Here is a 21,243-nt window from a genome sequence, read left to right as displayed (position 1 = left end):
CCTGTCATCCTTCTTGAACATCTCTGAGGTTGAACTTCTCAGCTGAACTTTTGGCAATAAGAGACATACTGGCTCCTAATGTCTGATTTCTGAAAGATAGAATTCTTTTTTTTTTTTTTTTTGAAAGATAGAATTCTTGAAAACTTGGGGCCAGGCTCATTAGGGTAGAAGACTCTTGGGATTCAGGCCATAGTAAGGTTGGATTCCGTTATTGTAGGCTACTAGAATGGATGACCCTGAGTTCCTAGACTTATGCTGTCTGAAGACACTGGATGCTCATTAGGGACTCTTCTGGTCCAGGGGAGATGGTTCTTTCACCAATCTCTTCTATTATGGAACATACAAACAGTCTTGCCTGGGCCTAAAGGAATAATTGGATTAGCATCCTATGATTCAGAAGAAACAATTGAATTCAAGGTAGGGCTTAAACCCTAGGATTCTAGAATCTTTCATCAAAGTAAGAATGACCTCGGAGAGGTCAGAGATCTGGTTCCATCAATGAACCAGCAAGCCCAATAGGACCTGGGGACATATGCAGGACCACAGCAGATATGGTTTTGGTAGGTTCATTGGTTCAGAGGGCAATGCCTACTTAGTGCTCAGAAATTTCTAGGGAATAAGACCCTGATTCCAAGCCTATACCCTGAACTACCTCTGGATTTCAGGGACTCCACTGAAGGGAGTGTCTGAAATTTTGGGAGAAGTAGCTTTTGACATTCCTAGAGACATTTCCTGAGCTCCAGGGCTAACACAGGGCCTGTTTTAGGGAAAATGTTTTAGCAGAAAACTTGAGGCCAGGAGAACCTAATGTTTTCAGAGTATGGTCTCCAAGCTTACAGTTATTAAAAGGCCAAAGATGATTTATTGGTTTACTTGATCTGTTTTTTTTTTTTTTATGCCACATTACTAGGGGACCATTCAAATTTAGTGTATTGTCCTCCACTATGAAGCTTACATGTAATCAGTGTAATTCACTTACTATCAACAAACATCAGATTTCTCTGTCTATCAGTGGAAGTCAGTTGGGGAATGAGTCTTGATGATTATGGATTAGAGGAGTAGAGATTTAGGACCTTGATTTTCTTCAGTGGTCTATGGTACTCATGAGTGGGCCCCCTCTGGACTCATGGTTGCTGTCTGAGAGGTCTGGGGGGAGGTATCAGATCCCCATTAATAAATATATTGAAGTTTAGAAGCAAATAATCCAGTCCTTATAGGACTGGATTAAGTAACTAACTCACCATGGATCCAGAAGCAGGAACCCTATTACGGGCAAACCGAGTCCACCACAAGATTTGTGCTTTGCTCAATAATGACTAGATTTCATCTCAAGTACCTCCTTTAATCAATTAGTAATGTCCACTTGGAGCCCTGTGTTGAGAGGGATTCTGAGGTTCTATATCAGCTCAGTGAGAAAGGCTGTCATATTTGATCAACAATGTCTGTCATGGGCATGAGGTAAAAGAGGAGAGGTAATACATGTGCCACATATTTATCATTTCTTTTTTTTTTTTCATTTCTTTTTTTTTAAAGATTTATTTATTTATTTATGAGAGACACAGACTGAGAGAGAGAGGCAGAGACATAGGCAGAGGGAAAAACAGGCTCCTTGCAGGAGCCTGATGTGGGACTCAATCCCAGATTCCAGGATCACGACCTGAGCCGAAGGTAGGTGCCCAACTGCTGAGCCACCCTGGTGTCCACACATATTTATCATTTCTGATATGGCTTTGGAGCTATAGAACTTTGAGGACAGCATTGGTCCCAGAGTCTGGGCAAGACAAACCCAACTAATGTGAGTAAAGTAACCTAAGAAACTCACTTCTCCATTACAGCTGTGTGCAACCATTTCCATATTTTATAAGTTCATAAAATCCTGACAATTCTTTGGCTTTCCTGGAAGAAAGGAAGGATGGAAGGAAGGATGGAAGGAAGGAAGGATGGACGGAAGGAAGGAAGGAAGGAAGGAAGGAAGGAAGGAAGGAAGGAAGGAAAACATTCCACATGAGTTCCTTGCTTTCCTGCCCTATCACTCAATGTCTCTTATCCGCCCCATCTTTCCTTTTGTGTTTTTTGTCTATTTTGTTTTGTTTTTATTTTTGTTTTTATGATATAGAATAAAGCATCCTTCCACCTTTTTAGAGCCAGCCTCTTATTCTCTTCTTCAGGCTCATTACCCACAATTTAAAAGGAAAGAGCTGATGTGGAGAAGTAAAGTTTTTTAGAAATACATTCCCAATCTCTACACCTCTCCCACACAGCCCCACCTTTTCCTGTGTGTCTAACCTACCAGTGGCCGTGGGTTTCACAAATTACTGTTTTTCTTTATTTCAAATTAATTTTTCTCTATCATCAAGTTATCAGACCGCAGTCCCAATTTTAAGTAATTTTGAATTGAATTTGCATGATTTGTAAAATACAAAGGAAAATGGAAATTCAGCTTCCTGGTTCCCACTACTTGCTGAGCATGTCTTACATCAGTTTGATTTTGTTTGATTACATGAGCTGAAGTTCATGGTTAAGGATAAAGAAATTGAGTATAATGTTGCCATCTAATAGTTCAAAGGAAATACAATTTATATCTGTTATCAAAATTGTGTTCTAATGTATTTGAAGTGCAAAGATCTATGCTCAGAGAGAGGTCCTGAATATTTCCAGTTTAGTTGAAATTGAGATTTTGGAATGTGGTTATGTTTTCTGAACTTATTCTCTTCCTAAATTGACCTTATGCAAAAAACAACTTATTAATATTTAAATAGCTAATGCCGATGGTACTGTCTTCAACCTTCATGTCTCATTAGCAACTCATAACCTCAGTATTCAGTAGTTTTCTTGGTTACTTGTATAATCTATAATCTTCATTACTTGTAAAATCTATAAGAGTTTTGTAATATTTGCCTTATCTTTCCATACTGTATATCATCAGTGAAAACATATATATGTATATATGTGTCTATACATATATGTATTTATATATAAATTTTTATTCTGTGAGTTGTTCACCTAAAAGTGATTTTTTAATCCAGTCTTCACAAATAGAGAACTGTGATATTCAGTATCTAAAATTCTTCTTTTTAAAGGATTGTGACTTTCTGCTGGAAAATAAAAAAGGAAAAAAAAGCACTTGTTGCATATTTCTTTAAGACAAAAAAAAGGAAGTAGTTCTATTACTTGGTTTCTTTAAAGATGTAGAGACAGAAAGAGAAAGTAGCAAGAAAGAAGAGAGCCAAAAATTACTTCTTTTTTCAAGAAAGGAGGGAAAAATTGAAAATGCCTTTTGCAAGAGAAAGTCACAGCATGGGGTGTTTTGTGACAAAATTTTAATGAAAGGCAAGCTTCTTTATTGAAATCTAATAAATAATAGTCCAGGCAAAGCAGGCTTGGCCATTTTATTTTTAAATGAAATGATGAAACGCAGATTGATTGGACTTCTAAGTCAAGAATTTATTGGGTTCATTGGCCATTTTTAGGAGAGCTTTGACCTTTCCATAAAGTGTGAAGGGTCCCAATCTCCCATAAAGTTGTGCCCTCAAAGAGTGAGCAGTATTCATTCTCTAATAAAGTTATAAAGGAGAAAAAGAAAGTGCTCTGACCCATCAGCTGAGCAGTTGCAGTGTCTGTCACACAGAATCCTCTCAAGAAAATAGCTTTAAAGGCCAGAACCTAGGGAGTTCTGAGGCCAGCTTCCTTGTTTGATTTCTAAAGGAATGATTGTTACTCCCGGTTTTCCAAATTGCAAATTAGGCACTAGAGAAGTATTTGATGTGAGTCTGCTGAATTCTCTTGTCTGCCAATCCATAAACAGAATTAATTGCCTACTCTGTACCCAGCACTAGAAACAGTAGCTAGTCTCACTATTTATGAGGGTAGGGGGGTATCCATTTAGAATGCATAATACCTGTGCTTTTTTAAATTTGATACTTAACCCATTTAGTTTCTAACACTCAGAGGAGCATATGTACAAATGCTTTAGTTCTCAGAGTTCTAATACATTAATTCGTTTTTGTTTTTGTTTTTGTTTTTCTGTGTTGTTAACATGGCATAACCTTGGTATAGATTGGTGTTAAAACAAACTTATAATAATGATACTGATGTGTAGAAACAAGCTTTTCAAATGAAAGTCAGTACCTGGGGAGGCTTATAAACAATTTTTTCATACTCCCTTTGCTCTGAATTTGCAGAGTGGTAACTGCTTCTAGCCTCTTTTTGGTTTAAATGTTAAACCTGGCCATCTTTGTTTATAGTACAGAACTTTAAGATACAAGGTACATTCAAATGCTGCATTCTTTGGACCTACATGGATTGTTGGGGAAACTAATTGTGGTAAAATGGAAAGAAAAGCCAATTGGGATTTGTAGTTAACCAGGTAAACTTGTGAGAAAAGAAAAGAAAAGAAAGAAAGAAAGAAAAGAAAAGAAAAGAAAAGAAAAGAAAAGAAAAGAAAAGAAAAGAAAAAAGAAAAGAAAAGAAAAGAAAAGAAAAGAAAAGAAACCCCTCCCCATGCCTTAGTTTCCTAATCTGTAAAATGAAGATAGAATTTTATATACAGTAGTTATAATTACCAGAAACTTTGTCCATTTCCTCCTCACGATGTTTGACATCCCAGCATCTATGTATATAGTACCTTCACACAGATGAGTTTGATCATATTTTTTAGAAAGATTTTATTTATTTATTTGAGAAAGAGAGAGAGAGAGCACAAGTGGGGAGAGGAGAGGGAGAGGGAGAGAGAGAATCTCAAGCAGACTCCATGCTAAGCACAGAGCTTGATGCAGGGCTCTATCCCAGGACCTGAGCAGAAACCAAGGGTTGAACGCTTAACCAACTGTGCCACCCAGACAGCCCTGATCATATATTTTGGTGTGGATGCTATTAGGTGTGTTAGCACCTAATTAGCATATCCAAGGTAGAAGATATGCTTTCCTTTTTCCAGGTCTGTGTACCGAGAAACCATTTCTGAAGCATGTGAATCCTACCATCTCACCTAAACAAGGTTCCCTCTTCTCCCACTGCTGCCCCCAAATTTCACTACTTGGAGTTGATTACTTTCTGTCTTGCAGATTTTATAATTCTGAGACTCCCAATTGCAATGCATCATAATATATCTTAACTTTTCATCAATGCCTGAGTTTGGAGCTGAATGTGGGCCCCAGTCCTGTGACAAATTCCTAAAGAGAGCTGAAGGAAAGAGGAGATGGTGAAGGAGGAGGTAGCCTGGGGTAGATGAAATAAGGCACTCTGGAAATAGAAAACTTACAATCACTTATTTCACAGATTTACCTGGAAATTGCATGATATGGTTAATAGAAATATTTTTTAAATCTGTTTTTCTAAAAAGAAAACAAAAAGTTATGGGGTTCAAACTAAATATGACTTTCAACTCTTTTTGGTAATTCATGTGAAGTTTTTATTGATTTAGAGTCATTATTTTTATCTAGTACTAGATATCTAGTACTAGATTGAAAATCTAGGCTTGCTTTTGCTTGTACAAATTAGTGCATGGCTGAGGGAGGAAGGCATAAAAAGCCTTGCTTATTTGCCCTATAACCCGGTGTTTACCTTGAGGTTCATTTAATGTGGCAGGTGGTGACAAACCACTGCTTATGACATCTCTTGCAATGTAACCTCATCACTCAATGACAAATGCTTCTGACAAATGGAAACCGGGTACTATTCCAAACCAGAAAAAAAAAAAAAGGAATATAATTCAGATATGTGATAATAAAAATGGTTTCTCAAAACATGTCAAATAAATTAGGCCTCTAAGAAGGGTCCATATTATAATGGCAAAGATAAAATAGAACGGAGTTTTAATTTTTTTTTTCCCTAGGATTTTGTTGTTGTTGTCAGTTGTCAGAGTGAATTAATACTTTTGGAAGCAGGCCTATTACCATGCCACCTTGTGCTGTTGCTTTTTAGTGGTTTGAACTGTTAGTGCTAATTGAAAAATTCTCTGGGGAAGTTAATTGGGAATGACACTAGTTAGTTGTGGCTGAGGACATAACCAGGTTAATTGTAGATTATGGGTCAGATAAAAGGCTAAGCTTTTTTACCTCTCGCGTTTTAGCTAAATTCATGAATTAGTTGTTTTTAAATCATAAAATTTTAGTGCAAGACAATTCTGAGAAGGCAAGGGTAACTTCACACTTAATTGGGGGGCAGTTGGAAATGTTAGTGCTGTGTTGTTGGGGTTGGCATGTTCTCCTTAAAGCATAAGTAAATCAGCAGTGAAATTAGGTGAGACTCAGCACGTGTACAATTTATATAACAGCATTTCTCAGGCTTTGGCCAGCCACATGCTACCTGCAAGACCTTTGCTGCCTGCACTATTACTTGCTTAATATTTTTCTCTAAGCTACTGTCGCTATTTGCTTTGTTTTCACTTATCCTTGAAACAAACAATAATATCCATAATGAATTCAGAGGCCTGAGTTATTTTTATATGCATTAAAAACACATAATCAAAAAAACCCACATAATTGTTGCTATTTAAAAAAAAACAACTTTAATTTTTATATATAAAAAAATACTGTGTACCACCATGCAAATGCTCCATATTTTGGGATACACTTATATAATCTATACATGTACCATGCGTTTTCATAACTACATAGTTTTATTTTTTATACTTCCAGAATCATTGATTATTTTTCCCCCTTTGTTGAACTGGGAAATGCATTTGTGTATGTGAAACATTAAAAAGGAGATGAAAATAAAGCACACGTTTTATATAATTACTTGTTGGTTTGTTCTGGAATTATGCAAGTAAGTACTAATTAGAGCAAGTACACTTTGGGACACCATATGGCAGAGGCTTCCTATGGCAAAGGGACGAGAGACAGAGTTGGGAACAAAAGGAGCTTGCCAGCCCAGGCCCATTGCTGCCAGTCATAGATGGTGAAGTAGCAATTCTGATTCATTGGCAGTGGCTGCTGGCTGCTGGCTGCTGGTGTTGAAAGTGTTGAAAACTCTGAGACTGAGTGAGTGCTCAGCAGGGAAGGAGAGCAGGCTTTGATAGTGATGACTGCCCCAGGCTGGAGAGAGGCGGGAGTATTGAGTGTGTCAGGAATTTTCCATATTCCTCCTTTGGGGAACAGACACCATGGTGGAGTATTTCTTCACTATGGTTTTACATTGAAATGGAAAGTTTTCTTTTTCTCATTGGACCACTGGGTTTGTCATCTACTTGATGTCTCCATCTTTGTTATTTTTTAATTTGACTTCATCTGATTTTATTGCAATACGTATCTAATTTTCAATCATAATAATAGTTTTAATTGATTTTTCCTTTGCTTTCCTGTGATCATACTCTGACATTCTGACACTCTTATCTACCATGAATATTTCCAAGACCTATCCGACCTTACACTGAATTCTGCAAAGTAGCTGGGGACTAGACTTTCTGGATTCTCTCTCTTACTGAATCTGAAGTTGGACTCAGTCACTGATTTTCTGCTGATAGGTGTATGTGTCATCTTTTGTGTTTCCAAGTTTCTAATAGGCCAGGAACACCTGGCTACATATGATTTACACGTATATTTTTGTACCCACGACATCGGAAATACGATGAGATGATTTATAAGTAATGAGAACTATTTTTTAAGAGTGGGAAGTTCTTGGCATTGGGTCGGGATAGCTTCTGGAGAGGTCCAGATATTCAGACACACAGATGAAGAGATAGGAGACTTTTTTTTCCTCCTTCCTCTTCATCTTCCATCTTCTGTTGTGCTTCCAGAGATGGATGACAGACAAAGGGTTGAACCAGCAGATTCTACTCTCGTCTGAAGTGGTAAACCAAAATTTGCATTTTTAAACCAAGTCTTGGCACTCCCACCCAGTCTTAGTTTCAGTACAAGGGCCACCGCTGTTTTCTTTGGCACCAAATCCACCATTAGAGCTTGTGGAAAACCTGCTAATGAGCCAGGTTCTACTCTTGCATGTTACCCATGTCCAGACCCTATCCCTCAAGTGTCCCAAACCAGTATGCAAATCACCCTCAATCAAAAATGTCAGATTTTGTCTAGGAGGCCATTTCTCCTAAGGATCCCATTCTGGTTCTAAACAATTGGTGGTTCTCAAATTTGAACCTATATCAGAACCATCTTATAGGGCTTGTTAAAACACACATTGCTGAGCCCCACCCTCTGATATCAGATTAGGTCTCCCTGGGGTGGGTGGGACCTGAGAATTTGCATTTCTAACAAGTTCCCAGGTTGTTGATGCCACCAGTCTGGAGGTTACACCTAAGAATCCTTAAATAAGATTTCCCTTTCCCCTCATTTCAAGCCTCAGTGAAAAAAAAAATTCTTTTTTTGCTTCTTAATTTTTTCATTCACTTTGCAAATATATATATTGGATGCTTCATGTGTGTCTTGTCTTACACTAAGCCCTGGAGATACTGCTCCATTAGGACAGGATTTCTGCTTGCACAGAGCTCACAGTCCAGGGAGATGACCTGTGGGATCACATGTAAACTCCTTAGAACAGCACACAAGGCTCTTTGTGTCTTGTCTCTACCATACTCCAGTCTCATTCCTGCACCTTCCCACTTGACTAGAGCTCCTTGACAGTAGAGATGATCTTTTATTCATATTTGTAGCCATCAGAGTGGAGAATCACAATGGAAACGCCATGGGAAGCAGAGCCAGAGAACGAACACTTAAGCTGATAAATTTTTGGAGGCCCAGTGTAAGGCAACTCTGAGAGTCAAAAACTCTAGGGAGACCCATCATAGAGGGGGCCCCACTGTTTTGTGAGATTTACCTCTAGGAGTTTGACCAGTTCTCACAGTAAGTATCAAAAAAACAAAACAAAACAAAACAAAACAAACAAACAAACTTTGATGTGCTTCCATTAGGCTAAGGAGAAAGGAGAGGCTAAGGAGAGAGGTCTGGCTGTCCTATAGGTGATCCCTGTTTATCCAAGTAGTTGCTTGCAATGTGTACAAAGCTCCACATGTGGAGAGTGTATGAGAATTCTCAGCAGTGATTGCTCTGGTGCTTGTTTCCAACACTTCTACAGCTCTACCTTCCCACCTCTTGTATTCCTTCTCCTTCCAGTTCCCCAGTACACATGAACCAGCAAATAAGCACCTAACAGACACACAGTCTAGAATAAAAGAGAATTAAATTCCTTGAATTGAGGTGCCATAGAGATGTAGAACTCTGGGAGCTTCATTCACAAAGGGAATCCACAAACAGAATGGAGCCTCTAGCTAGCTTCTCATCTGCCTTCCCCAAAATCCACAGCCAGAAAATCCATTTGTAAAAACCAATTCACTGCAAGGCATAGCCTTGGGCCTCGACCAGTCTAGACACTGCAGACAGCCCCACCTTCAATAAGAACTCCAAAAACACTGTTTTGCTTGGTTACTCACAGGGAAATCTTCTTGGTCTCACCCAGGGGTGTGCCTCCTGTCAGAATTTCCTTCCCAAAGAGATTAAGAGCTAGGGAAGAGCAAGGGAACAGTAGACTAGGGGCCAACCCATACTTTGCTCATGATTCCTGATTCAGTTTAAATCAGCCACCTCAATTTACATATCATTGTGTCTCATCCCTCCATAGCCCTGGGGTCTTCTCCAACACCACACCCTTGACTGGGAAACTTTCTTCTTCCTCCTCAGTGGTTCTTAGCCCTCATTATTCAGCATAGGTTGAAATGACATAGAAACTACCACTCCTGTGAATGTTATAGCAAGTAGGAGAGAAAGTGACCTTTTTTTTTCCCCAATGGAAGGTCCCCAAACCATCCCACTCACAGCCTTTCCAGGAGGAGGTCTGTGCTCTGTCTCTTGCTTTTAAATTTAATGACTTAATGTTTCGGACTAAATTTCCTTGCTTGGTCAGCTTTGGTAGCTCATCTGTGCCCTGGAGGATAATAGCAAATAAGATTTTTGGTTTTTTCTTCTTTCCTAATATGGGAAATTAATATGCTACAATCCATCTCCCGTTTTGTGTGCCTTTTCCACAAAGACTATTATTGAAAGGTAAATTCGTAGACTTTCACTGTGTCTCTTAAAAAATCCTCATCAGGGGCAGCCCTGGTGGCGCAGCGGTTTGGCGCCGCCTGCAGCCTGGGGTGTGATCCTGGAGACTCTGGATGGAGTCCCACGTCGGACTCCCTGCATGGAGCCTGCTTCTCCCTCCTCTGCCTCTCTCTCTCTCTCTCTCTCTCTCTCTCTCTGTCTCTCTCTCTCTGTCTCTATGAATAAATAAATAAATAAAAAATCTTTAAAAAGTCTTCATCATCTCCCCTTTGCTGAAAAATCCAAGGGAAAAACAACTTCTGCTTTCGTCATTTCTAGGGGTAGAATTCCACAGAAACTCTAGGAAATCATCTTATCAATAAGGCTTTCTGTCTCTTTAGCAATACATATCTAATTTTCAATCATAATAATAGTTTTAACTGATTCTTCTTCAATCTGAAGAGTTCTGTGACACCACTCACATTATTTTAATGACTTATTTTCATCAATTAATATAAATTGACGGAGTATCAGAAACTGAGACTCTAGCAAAGGTGAACAGTGGATATATATCTCCACTCACATTTCTGCCTGCTTGATTCTTTTTTCTGAGAGGGTGGTTTAGAACAGTGTTAATCTTACTAAAAATTGCTGAGTTTTATTTCACACTAATAACATCTGGCATTTTTATGCATTAAGGATAAATTAAGCACTCAGTGAACACAGATTAGACATGGTTTTCACCATGATGTAGCTTATTCTATATTCGTTATATAGAGAGAGAACTTTGTGCTTGTGACAATATGTATTGTATAAGTATGTGTGCACCTTTCAAATATATGAATCATTTCAGCTGATTTCAATTAAAGGCAACATTTTTGGTATATTCTGCTTGGCTATTAACATAGATGCTGAGAGTATTAGAGGTAAAGTGGCCCATAAGAACCACTTAGCCTAAAAATCTCATCTTGGAGACTGAAGAAACTATGAACCAGAGTGATTATTTTGAAGAATTAAAGGATGTATCCTGTGAAGTTGATCAGAATCAAAGCTGAAAGGCAATAATTGTATACCTGGTCCAAGGCAGTCACCACCACACCATGTTGTTCTTCAAATAATGAACAAATTATGCAAGTACGTGAACATTTGGGAATAATTGTGTTAAATTCTACAGAATTATAAGATGCTGGTTTTAAATGATCCTAAGATACACATTTTTAAAAATTTTAATATATTTTATTTTGAATTAATTTTGGACTTACCGAAAAATTGCAAAGATAATTTCAAGAGCTTTGTTTTGTTTTTTAAATATCTTTTTCACCCCACTTCCTCTAATGTTAATATTTTAGAAAACTGTAGGACAATTATCACAAGAAATTAATATTGGTATAATACATATTATACTTCAGAACTTATTCAAATTTTGCCAGTTTTTCTACTTTTTACACCCTCCCTTCCTCTCTCTCTCTCTCTTTCACTCTACAGGTGATCTTAAGTTTATATGATTTCTCATTAGTCTCCTCCACTCAGTAATCACTTCTAAGTCTTTCTTTGTCTTTTATGACCTTGACACTTTTGAAGAGTACTGGTAAGTTATTTTATGCAATGTCTCTCAATTTGGCTTTGTCCACTGATTTCTTATGGTTGCAGTAAGATTTTAAACAGCTCTGAAATCAGGACACATCTTGTGATTGATAGTATGTCTTACTTTAATGAGTAATATTTTTTTTCTTTCTTTCTTTCTTAGTGGTACATAAAATAATGGTGCATCTTATGACCCATGTTGCTTTAGAATCCATGAAACGTAGTGAGTGCATATGTTTGCGCATGCACGATCAGTTTTTATCTACCAAAAGTCTATTCCTTCTGCTTTTAGTTTAGTGCCCAAAAATTCCTTCCATATAAGACTTAAATAAGATTTTTTTTTTTTTTTAGGTAAAAGCCTAGTAAAGGATAGAAGAAATAAATACTACAAGTAGAGGATTTTTTAAGTCATTAGGAAATCACATGCAGGAACAAAGACAGAATCAAACTCTAAACAAATTTTTGTTCCGTATGAAAATAGAAATAATTATTTAGAGTCTTTCTTCATAGTATATTATGAAATTTCAAGAAGTTCAGAAATACTTTCTGAGTAACTAAAGCTCCATGGGGCAAGGGGGAATAAGCTCCACTCTAACAGATGTGCGGGAATACCACGTAAACAAAACTCTATGAAAAGGATGCCTCCCCTCTTCTTCCTGTTTTCTTCTTTCTCCTTTCCCTCTTCTCCATTTTTTCTTTCCTTCCTTCTTCCCTTCTTCCTCTTGGCTTTCTTCTCCTTTTCTTTTTCTTTCTTTCTTCTTCTTCTTCTTTTTTTTTTTTACTTCCAGCTCTTCTTCCTCCATCTCTTCTTCCTTCTCTGTGATGTTCACCTCCTCCTCCACTCCCTCCACTTACTCCTCTTCCTCCTTTTCCATTCTGTCCTCCCTCCCAGTTCCTCTTCTTCCTCCTCCTCTGCTTTCTACCCCCTTTACCTCCTTTGCTTCCTCTTCTTCTTCCTCTCCTATTTCTCCCTTCACTCCTCTCTTCCCCCTCCTCTATTTCTTCTCTTCTTCCTCTTCAACTCCCTTTTTTCTCCTTCCCTACTTCTTTTCCTCTACTTCCTCTCTTTCTCCTCCTCTGCCTTCTCCTCTACTTCTCCCTCCTCTACTTCCTCCAATTCTTCCTCTCTTCCTCTTCTTCCACCCCTCTCCATCCTCACCAATGCTCTTTCTCCTGTTTACTTACTTTTTTTCTTCTTCTCCCCACATCATCACCTAGTAAGGGAATATTCCATAATATAATTACATAGCCATAAAACTGCTAACTGAAGTCTGGGATAGACTCCTCAAGAAGCTCCATTGCCCCAGTCACTTCACATCTTACTCACTTGGAGAATGTGCTAGAGAAAAAGCATATTAGGAGATGGTAGCATGCTGGTCCAATATGTCTTTTCCATCTTCAATTTATAGGATAGTATGGGACTCAGATCATCATGATGTCTTAGCTGGTGTTAATTCAGAAATAAGGTTGAAAACCTGTACCACGTTGTTTTTCCCCCATCTAAGATAGATACTTAGAGCACAGTGCAGTGGGCTTCTGGCCTTAAGTAAAGGAGGCTGGGGTGGCCAGGTAGAGATTACTGAATAATACTACATCAGCAGCATTGAAGTTTGAATCTGGGGATGTGTCAGCTTAGAGAATCTGAGTATTTGCACAGGCTGAATGTTTCTGCAGTCTTTTCTGCAGCTGTCAGAAGTGCCCTGGTCTGCCCTTTTCCTCACGCCTTCTCTCGATAATTCTATTACTCAGGGGAAGGAGACTTAGGAAAGTGAATGACTCATTACTCCATTAGGCAATGGGACACTTGGGTTTTGACTCAGGCTGCTCAGACTGCCAGTCTTGGCTTCTGTGGCAACCCGGATGCACAGGAAATCTGAGATTTAAAGTTGTGAATTCAGTATTGACATGAAAAATGCCACTTGTGTTGTGCTGAAACAGGCATGCTGATTATGTAACAGCTTCCAACACATTCCCTGCTGGTGGTGGGTTTTGATTGACATTTTATGGGCCTTATTACTCTTGAAAACAACACTAAAAATGCCATGACAAGCTCGAGATGGAAATATGAACACATGATCCTCTTCCTGCTGAACTAGAAAATGGCTTTTCAGAATTCTTCTGGGAAGAAGGTAGAAAAAATAAAAGATATTCACATAGTTTCATAATGATAAGCCTCCTGTTGTTCCCGGAATGGGGAAGATCCTCAAATCTTAGAGCAATTTGACATAGTCTAGATTCAAGGACTTCTCTTGGCTTCTTACAACTTACAAACAAATGCTGACTTTTGAAGTAGAGAATGAATTGCATAAGACATAGATGGTTTGATAAATATTGTCTTTACAGTAGTGATTTAGAGTTTATTTCATAACTCCTTGGTAGAGGGAGTTTATCATTTTAACAATATAGAGATGGAAATGCAGCAGAAATTTAGATGACATGAATGAATATAAGGTGATTTTTTTCTTTTATATACAACAAAGTTTTAATATGGAATGGCTTCAAAATGTCAGTGAAATATAAATGGCATGTTGCATTTATTTTAATTGAATTATTCATTCTCCCCAAATATTTTAGAATAGCAAACATTCTGAATTAGGATTTTAGTCTTTCCAACTTCCTTCTGATTTTATATAACTAAAACTAAAACATATAGACTTAAAGATACCAGCCGACATCTTTGGATTCTGAATGATAGCTATCTGGGTTGCTATGTAAGCAATAAAGTAATAGCAACAACAACAGAAATAATACTACCTATTGATTTACTGAGTTATTTTTTTAATTTTTAAATCCAAGCAGCCTGGTTTCCACAACTGGCATGCTATACTTGAGGCTTATTTTCTAAAATCATGCTCAACTTAAAATGGGAAGGTAGTAGATTTGGTATTATTTTCTCCCAAGATGAGTGTCCTCTGTCCTCTGAAGAGGACACACATGAATGCCACACATTCAAGCAGGTGTGGAGTAATAAGCACAGAATGAAAAACTACATTTGTGAAGCCCTTTGAAAGAAAGACATTATGAAAATCTTTTTTTTTTTTTCTTTTTGGTATTGGATATATTGGAATTACAAATCAGTACAATTGAGGCAGAAGTTTACCTTGAAGCACATGTTTGGTGTTGGCAAAGCTTCAGTTGTTTTTGATAAACCTATTTTCATGCAGAAATTACTATAAATGGGCAGCAGATGTTTGCTTTTAAGGATCCTGCTTTTCATTGGTCAGCAAAATAAGAATGCACGTGGTGCTTGTTAAGAAGCAGCTGGTGTCAATTTATGAGAATGATGGTCTATCCTCTTCTGCCTTGACCAGTCTAAGAGCAGCAATATCAATATTTAAAGTTGTATATTCAACATTCATTTATATATGAATATACCCTAAGTTGATTACAGAGGTGATAGATTTTATTCAATATAGAACTGCATACCCAGAATTTAAGAGTCTCCTTTTGCCTCATCATTATAAATTAGCTGGAGATATGGCTATTGCTATCCTAACCTATCCATATTTTAACATCCAAAAACTAGAGAGGAAATTATGGTAAGGCTGAATGTGACCTCTTTTCAGATGGAGTATGTTTATATGAATAGTCAAGGGAGATGGAAGATATATATAGATATAGATAGATACAGATGTAGATATAGATATTATTCCTCATTATTGAGAATTTGCAAAAACTGACTTGAGTTATTTTTCATGGGGCAAATAATGAGACAAAATCCTGAAGAGATCTCTCTTTTGGATAACTCATTTTTAATTCCATAAGCAATAAAGGTGCTGGTGGTGGAATTACTTTAAATGCTGCCTTTTGAAGATGGATTGACTATGCTTGTTTTTATCTCTTTTATCTTAATTTTAATTGTTATACAACCCAGTACACTCTTAATCTGTATGTACTTATGTAACTGCCTCTGATTAAGATGTAGGATATGTCCAACATGCCAGAATGCACCTTTGTCACCTTTTCATTTCATCTCCTTCATGCAAGGCAACCCTTATTCTAAACTTATTCACCATCCCATTAGTTTTGCCTGTTCTTCATATGCATGGACTCAAACAGCATGTTCTTTTTGCATCTGAACTCTTTTTGCTCCAAAAAAACATTTTTACATTCATTCCTATTGCTGCATATTCAAGTAGTTGATTTTTAAAATCAATGTGCGGTATTCCATTTTATGTAGCTAGTATTTGTTTAACCATTCTTCTGTTGATGGGCATTTGAGTTTTTCCCATTCATGAGTTAGCTATTATGAGTAAAACTGCTAAGGACATTCTTGGCCTTGTCTCCAGGTGAACAATTACATTCACTTTTCTTGGGTGTGTACAGGGAGTTGAATTGCTACGTGACAGTGTAGGCATAAACTTAGAATTTTGAGCATGCCAGTGTGGTTTTATTTTTATTTTTTATTTTTTTGTCAGTGTGGTTTTAGTTTGGATTTTATTAAGAATGGTATTGAATACTTTTTAACATGCTTATCAGTCATTTTGATCTCTTCTTAGAAGTGCTTCTTCAAGTCTTTTGCACAATTTAGGATCAGGTTTCTTGTTTTTGTTTTTGTTTTCCTCAGTGATTTGTGATAGTTCTTTTATACTTTAGACACAAGTCCAAAGGCAGATGTAGACTGTGAATATTATCATCTTCTAGTCTGTATCTTACCTTTTAACTCTCTTAATGTTAACTTTTGATGAGCAGGAATTCTTTTCTTTTAAATTTAAAAAAAAAGATTTTATTTATTTATTTGAGAGAGAGAGACAGAGACAGAGACAGAGAGAGCACAAATGGGGAGGGGCAGAAGGAGAGAGACAAGCAAACTCCCTGCTCAGTGGGGAGCCCAACTTGGGGCGCCAACTGGGACCTCAAGACCTGACCTGAGCCTAAGTCAGACACTTAGCTGATTGAGCCACCCAGGCACCCTGAACAGAAATTCTTTATAAATCGGATTTCAATGAAATTAGTTTTTCTTATATAATTAGTGATTGTTGTGTCCTGCTTAGAAAGAAAAAAAAAAAAAAACAGCAACCAATAACAACTTTTACATGTTCCATTTCTTGTTTTCTTACCCATTTTTCTTCTATGCTAGTGTTTTTTGAGTAACTTTATGATCTTAATAACTTAATAACTTAGGGTCCTCTCTAAGTGTGGACACACACACACAGAGAAAGAGAGAGAGAGAGAGAGAGAGACAGGCAGAGGGAGAAGCAGGCTCCATGCAGGGAGCCGGATGTGGGACTTGATCCTGGGTCTCCAGGATCAGGCCCTGGGCTGAAGGCGGCGCTAAACAACTGAGCCACCCAGGCTGCCCAATACTGTCCAATAAATGTTATAGTACCCACCCTCCAAGGATGATATATATGGTAACTGTAAGCTGTTGCCTTGTTTATACTGTTGTACTGTGACACTTCTTGGCCTTATTACTTTTATGCTTGGTGGCCTTTGACACCTGTATGTCCAGGTATTATATTTAAGTCCCAGGCAGGTAAGCTGTTTACCAAACGTAATTGCAATCATCAGGTTTCCTTGTGTATAAATTTTTTAAATTTATATCATAGACCAAAGAACATATTAGTTAATAATACTACTTATTTCTGAATAATATTTAAAAGCATTGCTCACCTCATTTTAACATATTGACCCAGTGAAGTAAAACAAAGTAAGTGATACTCTTTTTAAACATGTGTATTATCATCCAGCTACTTTGGCCAAATATATTAAAGTTCTCAGCCAAGTTCTTTCTCAACTCATCTCTTAATTTGTTAGGTAGATACATGTGTTAGAACAATAGTTCTCAGTCCTGGTTATTTATTAGCATCATCTAAGACACTTGTAAAAAATAAAGAGGGTCAGCAACCAACCCAGGGGATCCTCTAAATTACTTGGGCTCGGGTAGTATCATCAGTGGTTGTAAAGGCCCCCAAAAGGATTCTAACAGGCAACTTGAACTGTGGTTCTCCTAAGTATTTGCTTACTGCAGTGTTACTCAGACTTCAACTATTTGCTTAGGGCAGTGTGACTCAGAATTGCTCAACGGAAGGGCTTAATGCATAGATTGCTGGGCTTCACCCACAATTTCTGATTCAGTAAATCTGGATGGGCCCAAGAATTTGCATTTTTAGAAAGCCCTAGATCATGCTGATGCTGCTTAATGGGGACTATAGCTCAAGATATCTTTTGCCTTTCCTGCCACGTGGCTAACCTGTTGGCCATCCTCATCCTTTGCCATTTCAGATATGCTACTTTTAGTCCTGGCATTCAAATTCTGTTTTTGTCTTTCACTGTACTAAAATGTATTTATTTTCTCACTTTGTCAGAGAGAGCTTTAGGATTGACTATATATTACTTGACCTCTTTTCAAAAAAGTATCCTCTTCAGTGTAAGCTGTGAAATGACTTTTACTACTAGATATGTGAAGTCAAGGGTGAATATATGTCTAAAGAGAGGGATTTGAGAATGAAACCTAGATGCAAATGTAGATCACCTTAGTGCTATTCATTCAGCCAGAAAATCAGGTTACAAAATTATAACACACATCTTCAGTACAAAACAAAAACAAAAACAACAACAACAAAAACCTCTGCAGGAATAGAAAATAATGTGGTCTGCAAATACTATACAGCAGTAGTATCAAGAATGTTTGGGGTTCTTAATGATTTGATGGCTTTTTTAATCTATATGTTCTAGTTATTTTTTCCTCTAACAAACTTTATTCATAAAAATTAAGACAATTGGGCAGCCCCGTTGGCACAGCGGTTTAGTGCCGCCTGCGGCCCGGGGCGTGATCACGGACACTCGGGATCGAGTCCCGCATCGGGCTCCCTGCATGGTGCCTGCTTCTCCCTCTGCCTGTGTCTCTGTGAATAAATAAATAAAATCTTTAAAAAAATTGTTTTAAAAAAATTAAAACAACTGAAATGTTTAATAAAACAAGAAGCATTCATTCAGCAGAGATTTCATGAAACTACCTTTACCCACAACCATGCAGATAACAGTAGTCTCAGAAGGAGAATAAGACATTTTACAAACACAGGAGCTTACAGTCCTATTGAGCAGACAGGAACTCTAGTTTATATTTTCATAACATTTAGCAAGACATTGAGTCTCCTTGTAGTAGTAAGAAAAATATATAAAGACATTAATGATCATTGACTGTGGAAGACAATTTCTTAAGATGTTGGTGCCTTTGATTTTTTTTTTTTTTTCCTAAAGAAAACTTGAAAGGATTTGGCCTGGTAAAAGCTGCTTTTAACTTGAATCTACACCTTTTATTTTTGAAGTCTTAAAGAGTTTTATTCATTTATATTAGATTCAGCTGGATAAGTATCAGGGTTTTTTTTTTTTTTTTTCATTTTGGGTGATGGGCGCACTAAGAATGAAATGATACTTTATTCACTGAAAGCATAGAAATCTCTTTTTAAAATAAATGAATTATGGCTCCATTAATAACCATTAATGTTCAGATATCCAAAAGGTAACAAGAACATATTTAAAGATTTCATTTATTTATTCATGAGAGACACAGAGAGAAGGCAGAGACACAGACAGAGGGAGAAGCAGGCTCCCTGCAGGGACCCCAATGCAGAACTCAATCCCAGAACTCCGGGATCACACCCTGAGCCAAAGGAAGACGCCTAGCTGCTGAGCCACCCAGGGATCTCAAGAACATATTTATAAATGAAATCTACTCCGCTGTCGACATACAATCCTTGTCTTCCTCTTCTGCCTCCTTTTTCATCATCATCATCATCATCATCATCATCATCATCATTATCATCATCATATCATCCTCATCAATAATCCCATTATCATTGTCACAGTATATAGTATATATGGCTATTAGATTCTAAAGTCAGCCTATAAATGGAAAGCAAGTTCAGTCAAAACTAACCTTCACAGTCTCCTAGGAGGCTCTGTTTGGGAGATCTACATTTCTCAATAGGCTCAGCAGAGCCAAGTTTTTCCTCTCATGGAGGGGAGGTTGTGTCTTCATTTGAACACCATATAAAATGATTGACTTATATTCATAGTCATGTTGTATAAAAAATAAAAACAAAAAACTAAAACTAAAATAAAAAGTGTCGTTAAATATTCTTGGATTATTCTTAATGAATTATGAGATGTTCACAGTATGAAAGGAGCTTGGGAACTAAGTATCACTGAAACAGTTAATCCAGATCCCTAGCCCATGGTAATTGAGCAGCAGACTCTAACTGACGCTAATAGGCAAAAAGGCAATACCATAGTTGAATTACTTATTTCTCCTCCTCCACTCCTCTTCTCTGTTCCAAATACTTATTACTATGTAATAATTACTATGTAATAATCACCTCAGAATTTTGGAGTTTAAAGTAATTTAGCATTATATCTCACAGTTCTGTGGGTTGACTGGGCTCCACAGGTTGACTGGGCTCCACAGGGGCTTCACTTCCGGTCTGTCATGCACTTACAGTTAAGCTGGCTTTTGGGGCTGACGTCATCTGAAGGCTGAACTGAACCGGATATAGGAGATGGTATTCTCATTCACATGTCTGGGATGGCTGGAACAAGTTTCTCCACGTAACTTCTTCAAATGTTGAGACTTGTTGAGACTTCCTTATAGAATGCCAGTTTCTGGGTAATAGGACTTCTTGCATGGCATCTAGATTTGCCTACTATGAACATTTTAAGGATCAGGACACAAAGGGCCAGGCTAATTAAGGGGAGTAGGGGAAAATATCATAGTGTCCCATCTACTGAGCTTTATTGGTCAAAGCAGTCACAGGGCCCACTTAGATTCAAAAAGATGCAGAAAGAGGCCTCTCTTCTTGATTGGGGTCACAATACAGAAGAACATGTGGGCTGGGGGATCTTAATGCAGCCTCTTTGGAAAATACAGTCTGCCACACTCTTCCTTCCTTGTTCCACCTCCCTTTCTCCTGACTTCTCCCTTTTCTCTCTTCCCTAAACATACGGTTGAATCTGGGTAAAGCAAATGTATAGGTGATTTAGCATAACTATAACATTTTCTATTATGTTTAGTGCTTTAGATGTGTTAGATGTGTTTTAATTACTAAATAAATCTTTATTTGCATATTAAAAGTCTAATGCCCAGAAATAAAATGGAACTATTTTGTTTAGTGGCTCTATATGCCCTACAAGGAATTTGAGGTGACTTAGTAATTGCAATTTCAAAATAATCAAGAATATTAAAATATTCCCTGGTATTCCATTTCAATTCCAGGGTATAGAGCAGAATAATTTGGACTCATTTAGGAGGAGTGCTTACAATTCCCATCTTACCTTCTGTACACAGAATTCTAGAGGCATGGATGCTTTATCAGTTTGAATGGATTCATCTTGACACAACTGATTAGGGAAGACATTACTACTCATTGCCTTTCAGGTGTGCCTCATCAAATGATGTATCATCTAGAACTTCAAACAGCCAGAAACTTGCTGCTATTTTTTCATTCATTGAGATGAGTTGATATGGAAGCTACTGGAGTAATTAAGCAATGTTTTATACACTATTTGCAGTGGTTGAAGTAGTTACATATTATATATTATTATATATTCTATAATTAAATATTACATATTTTATAATATATAGTATTAATTTCAATAATTAATTATGCAACAACGCTAACTATGAATTACTTATATAATAGTATGTTATATATTAAGGAATATATACTTCTTTGTTATTCACCCCCATACGAAC

General features: G+C 37.4%; 1 protein-coding gene and 2 long non-coding RNA genes across 9 annotated transcripts in view; all 3 read left to right on the top strand.

Annotated features, from left to right (window-relative positions):
• MACROD2 (mono-ADP ribosylhydrolase 2) overlaps positions 1 to 21,243 on the top strand; it is a 1,929,479-nt gene that overhangs the window by 891,053 nt on the left and 1,017,183 nt on the right. The gene's annotated exons all lie outside the window — the stretch shown is intronic.
• LOC112673570 (uncharacterized) lies at positions 447 to 2,141 on the top strand. Its single transcript, XR_003144896.3, has 2 exons — positions 447 to 560; positions 1,836 to 2,141. It is a non-coding gene; the product is annotated as an uncharacterized LOC112673570 (long non-coding RNA).
• Positions 19,935 to 21,243, top strand: part of LOC112673571 (uncharacterized) — a 57,869-nt gene continuing 56,560 nt past the window's right edge. For all 4 annotated transcript variants that reach the window (XR_003144899.3, XR_003144898.3, XR_003144897.3 and 1 more), the window contains exon 1: positions 19,935 to 20,157. This is a non-coding gene — a long non-coding RNA (uncharacterized LOC112673571). The remainder of the gene's footprint in view (positions 20,158 to 21,243) is intronic.

The sequence above is a fragment of the Canis lupus genome, chromosome 24 (assembly GCF_003254725.2).
Source record: "Canis lupus dingo isolate Sandy chromosome 24, ASM325472v2, whole genome shotgun sequence".
Taxonomy (NCBI): Eukaryota; Metazoa; Chordata; class Mammalia; order Carnivora; family Canidae; genus Canis; species Canis lupus.
Note: the sequence above shows the minus strand (reverse complement) of the source record. Positions and strands in the feature narration are given on the sequence as shown.